This window comes from Chionomys nivalis, chromosome 7 (genome assembly GCF_950005125.1).
Source record: "Chionomys nivalis chromosome 7, mChiNiv1.1, whole genome shotgun sequence".
Lineage (NCBI taxonomy): Eukaryota > Metazoa > Chordata > Mammalia > Rodentia > Cricetidae > Chionomys > Chionomys nivalis.
This window is the reverse complement of record NC_080092.1, coordinates 97,411,391-97,416,887: the sequence shown is the minus strand read 5'-3', so window position 1 is coordinate 97,416,887 and position 5,497 is coordinate 97,411,391. Positions and strand designations below refer to the sequence as shown.

At 55.0% G+C, this 5,497-nt stretch overlaps 1 non-coding gene across 1 annotated transcript; it reads right to left on the bottom strand.

Annotated features, from left to right (window-relative positions):
* Positions 1–4,723: 4,723 nt before the first annotated feature.
* On the bottom strand, positions 4,724–4,910 carry LOC130878879 (small Cajal body-specific RNA 16). The gene has a single exon (XR_009057495.1). It is a non-coding gene; the product is annotated as a small Cajal body-specific RNA 16 (non-coding RNA).
* Positions 4,911–5,497: the final 587 nt, after the last annotated feature.

Sequence of the window (5,497 nt, the reverse complement as noted above, 5' to 3'; positions counted from 1 at the left end):
CAGATGGTTGTGAGCCACCATGTGGTTGCCGGGAATTGAACTCAGGACCTTTGGAAGAGCAGGCAATGCTCTTAACCACTGAACCATCTCTCCAGCCCCACGTAAATATTTTTTGAGATAGAGGTTTGCCGAAGGGATTGTGACCCATGGGCTGAGAACCACTGTTAACCTTTAGGGCTCAGGGAATCCACACATTGGTACGCACACCACAGGATACAGTGGAGTGTCTCTGTGTGGAGACACACATTAGCATATGCCCTTGCCCCCAGCTGCACAAGCCCAGGCCTCGGTCAGCTGTTCCGGGACACAAGCCTTTCCCAGGAACTGAGCACAAATGGGACCAGCTGATGGATTCCTAAGCAAGGGCCCCTCCCTGCAGCTGCAGCTCCCACATAGCTTTCTCCTGAAAAAAGTCTTGGCTTAAAAGGAACCCTGGGCTTTGTAGGATCAGCTGCCTCAAAGAGTGCCCGGTGTACGATTGCGCCCTCTAGTGGACGAGAAGCTAAAAATCCTACTTCGCCAACAATTTCAACTATCTAAGGACTTCTTTTTGCCTGTGGATCACTTTTTTTTTTTTCCTCAAGTGCTGTCCACCTTGCTTTTGAGACACATCCCCCTGCCCCACTAGTTGGGAACTCACCAAGTAGGTTACGCCAGGGGCCAGTGAACTCTAGGGACCTGCCTACCTCTGTTACATGCCACCATGTCCAGCTTTTACTTGTGTTGTGGGATCAGACAGAGGTCCTTGGGTTCACCAAGTGCGTTGCTAACTCAGCTATCTCTCAGCACTAAGGCCTTCTTGATCACAGATTTCATGGGCCAGCCCTAATCCTCATGGAATCCAGAGATGGCCGCAGAGATTCAGGCCTGTCCAGGAGAGGCTGAGACCTCATCTCAAGCATGCCTGAGTTGTCTGGTGCCAACTAGTCAGTGGCTAGGCAGGCCCAAGGTTGGGGGAGCCATGGGAGAGATAGATGGGAACAGGGGGTGGCCGCGTGAAATGTTCCAACTTCCATGGAATCTGTATTCCCCTGAGCCCCAACGGCAGCCAGCAGGCTAGTCACGGGAGCCTACACCCTGCAGTCAATAATGACATCAGCAGAGGAAGAGGCCACCTCAGGGCAGTGTGTTACCGGAATAAGACCAGATGAAGGTGCTTCCGGGAGGATTTGCACTGCAGCTCGGGCCAGCCTGCCTCGTGACCGCCTCTCCACTAGACATTTCCCTGCTCTGGGCCAACTTCTGCCTAAGGAATCCCCAAGGACACTCAGCGTGGTGACTGAGGCATGACCACGGAGTTTGAGGCCAGCCTGGACTACAGTGTGTTCTTGTCTTAGAAAACCCAGCAGGATAGTCTGGAGGCTGTGCCTGTAATCCCAGCAGGGGGGAGGGTGTTGCAGGATGGTGGGGTGTTCAGCCTGGACTAAGTCATCTAGAATTGAATGTGAGATCCTGTCTCAAAAGCCCAGCCCAGCGAACCAGCCTGCTGCATCCCTTCCTTGGCTAACTGGAAACCTGGGCTCTGGAGTAGCTCCACCCATCAGCCTTCCCCAGGCTGTCAATCAGACACCGTGCTCAGTGGGGCCTAGGAGCTGACATTGAGTAAACCGGCAAGCCAGGATGGCACTGGCCACCTGAGGACCAGTTGCCCAGACAAGTTCTAGGGGCAGACTGGAGCCACCATGAAGACGCCACATTCTGCACTAGGATGAGTCAGGGGCACGCCACCAAACAGTCTACTCCAGAAAGATCGGCACAAACTATTTTTTCCAGTGAACATTGCATCTTGACACGTTAATTTAGGCAGCAAACAGTCTTTTTCTAGCGACAGCACGCGGCCAACGGGACGCTTTAGTGAGAGCCAAACGCGAACACTGAGGCCATGCCAGGGTCTGCAGCTACCGCAGCTCCCTGTCTCGGAAGCAGCAGGCTCCTCCATGGGAGGGACCCTGTATCAGGGCTCTCCAGGTACCACACAGGGGTAACATGCTCAGGTCCACAGGGTGGGCTGGTGCCAGAGCTGGGACACGAAGCTCCAGTGGAAGACCCGGGTGTTTCTGCCTCCATGCTGAGCCCTTCCTAGGTCACCTAAAGGGCTGCAGGAGACCAGAAACGCCCATGGTGCCTCCACCTTAGCTTCAAGTCCTTCATGTTGGTTGGTTGCAAACACTGAAAACCTTACATCTGGGTAGGTCTCAGCAGTTAGCTGGATAATGGGATAAGACCAGGAACAGGAGCCGGGCGGTGGTGGCGCACGCCTTTAATCCCAGCACTTGGGAGGCAGAGGTAGGCGGATCTCTGTGAGTTCGAGACCAGCCTGGTCTACAAGAGCTAGTTCCAGGACAGGCACCAAAACCACAGAGAAACCCTGTCTCGAAAAACCAAAAAAAAAAAAAAAAAAAAAAAAAAAAGACCAGGAACAGGCCCAATGAGCCACATCCAAGGACAACGTAAGCCAAGGGGTGAGGCCCTGGCACAGCAAGCTGGTCTTCCACACCGGGCAAACAACCCGAGCACAGTGTGGAGACAAGCCACACTGGCTTTGTTCCTGTAAACAACCAGACTCCACTGCCAGCAGCGTACCCAGTCTGTGACACGGCCCCTGATGAGCAATCGGGCAGAAGTGTGGACAACGGTAGTTCTGACCCTGCTGGACAATGGGCCAGAGCAAACACAAGAGGATGCCCCAGACGCCATGACCCTGACCCTGCAGAAAACACAGCGTCCCTACCACCTACCTGGAAGGTACGACAAGAAACACCCACGCACACACACTTCACACCAGTGGGTTTCAGTAACCCCAGGGCACACCGGGGGGCAGATCCGAGAACACCCACGGTCCGTCTGCTAACTCCTACGGAGATGAGAGGAGCGCCCAGAAGGGCGTGGATCCCAGGGTCCTCAGACCTTACTTTCCTGGAGGACACTGTGCCCCTAGCACCTACACTCCCTATAGAACTTTTAGCTGTGTGCTTTGTGCCCCAACAGCTCGGAACAGGGCCACTTAACATGTGTTGGCCAAAAAAAATCCACACTGGACACGGAAACTGGGCGGTGGTGGTGCACGCCTTTTACCCCAGCACCTGGGAGGCAGCGGCAGGTGGATCTTTGAGCACCAGGCCAGTCAGCTTCACAGCGAGACACTGTCAGACAAGCAATCCAAACAGAGTGTGGCCAAACTCCATTTATTTAGAGTCACCACACAAAGCAGTCTTCAGCCGGCGAGCACCATGCCAGAGTCAAACCCACAGGTCCAGGGGCACGCAGCAGGCCCAGGTTCTCACGCAGTGCACACAATAATCTTCCAGTCGGATGACCTGAAACAAGAAAGCAGATGCCATCAGACGTCACCCCACAGGACACCGCCTCACCCCAGGTGGGTGTACGAGGTGCCAAGGCTTCCACTGGCACCCAGGCTGGCCACCCACCAGGTCAGTGACCCCCCGAGCTTCTGCTCTTCAGGGTTAACTGTGGGCCTTCCTGGGGATCCCGCGGGTCGACAGCCATGAGCCAGGCCTCTGGTTGACAAAAGACCCTGTGATTTCATTCTAGTTTTGACTTTCCTCCTCCCCTCCAGCTCTCTGTCCTCAGCGCTTCTAACTTCCTGTCCCATCTGTACCTCCCTGGCGCGTCCTCACGTGTGGTCTCTTTCCTACTGTCGCACACTATTTATTGATGTCCACTCGGACGTCTGAGGTCTGTGAGACTCAGACACACTAAGTACATGCTCCACCACCGAGCCACACCCCAGCACGGCCCACAAGGCCCTGGAAAGCACGAAGCGTGCCTTAACTATGGCAGATTCCTGTTACCACGCTTTCGGAGGTGTGCCAGACCAGGACCTCCAATATGGTGACCACTGGTCCCATGTGACTATGTAAAATAAGAATTGTTATCCCTCAACCACACTGCAAAGACAGCCACGGGAGGCCCCTGGTTGCCCGGGAGTCCGGGTGAAATATTTCTATCATCAGAATTTGTCCGGTCGTACTGTGTCTTATACAGTAATGTCTGAACTCACAAATGTACACGTCTTTTTGTTTAAACTCGACATGGGGCGGAGCGTGTACCCAGTAAGTAAAGTACTTGCCTAGCATGTAAAAACCCTTGGGTTTGCAGGGCAGTGGTGGCGCACGCCTTTAATCCCAGCACTCGGGGGCAGAGGCAGGCGGATCTCTGTGAGTTTGAGGCCAGCCTGGTCTACAAGAGCTAGTTCCAGGACAGGCGCCAAAAACTACAGAGAAACCTTGTCTGGGGGGCGAGGGGGGAGGGCGGGGGGGGGGAGAGGCCTTGGGTTTGATCCCCAGCACATGAACCAGGTGTGGTAGAGGGCGCCTGCAACCCACCAATCTGGGTGTGGAGGAGGGAGGATCAGAAGTTTAAAGGCTATCCTCGGCTATATAACGACTTCAAGGGCAGCCTGGGTTAAATGAGACCCTATTTTAGAGTGTAGCGATGCTATCGCTGGAGGACTGGCTCAACAGTTAAAAGCACTTGCTGCTTCTACAGAGGACCTGGGTTCAGTTCTACACTGGGGCTCATGTCTGTAATCCCACTTCCAGGGGATCTGGCAAGCCTCCTTTAACCTCTGAGGGCCCCGGGCAAACATTCATAAATGTTAAAAAAAAAAAAAAAAAAGCTAAATCTACAAGGAGGGCTGGAACAATGGATCAGATTTTTACTTTTGAAGGAAATAAGCGACATCCGACGTCGCTAGCAAGGGTCCTGTTTGCAGTATCATACATGATCACCAAACTGCTGCTAGGGTGCTCACACCTGTTACTGCAAATTCCAACCCCAGGGAACGTGTTCCTCTGGGAATTTTCTTTAGGTCAAGGTCGGGCTGTCTGGTACAAGGCTGTACCCACCTCGGGCAGGTTCAGCCACACAGGAGCCTTTCCCCAGACCGTCCAGTTCAGGACACTGGAGCTGCGGGGCTGACATACCTGGGTCACCCATGCAGCCAGCGGTCACCTGAAACTCCTCGGAGAAAGGAGTTACTGCGTGATTTCTTCCAGTCGCGGGGGGCCGGATAGTTGGCTTTCTAGGTGAGGAAAAAGAGGCATACAACTGAGTTTAAGTGGATGGCCTCGTGGGTGAGGCACACTGGAGACGACCGGGCACCGTGCATCCCTGCCACCCGCCGCCCATTCCGCGGCCGCCTGCGCGCCCAGTCAGGGTCAGGCTCCTCCCGGAAGCGGCTTCCGCAGATGGAGCAGCTTCTCGAGCCCCGGGAGGGATTTCCGAAGCCCCGACTGCAGGATCCCGTCGATACAAAGCGCGCGGGTTCCTCTTCCCCGGCGGAAGCAGCTCCCCAAACGCACTTCCGACCGGAAGTGAAGACTTACCATCGAGACTGCCGCTATAGGGTCGCTCTGGCCTTTGGGTCATCCAAAGACGCCTTAAAGGGGCCGTGCGGTCCAACCGGGGTCCCAGCGGCTAGAGACCCCGAGGCTGCCGGGCCTCGTCTAGAGGGGCACAAGCGGGAGGGACGTCC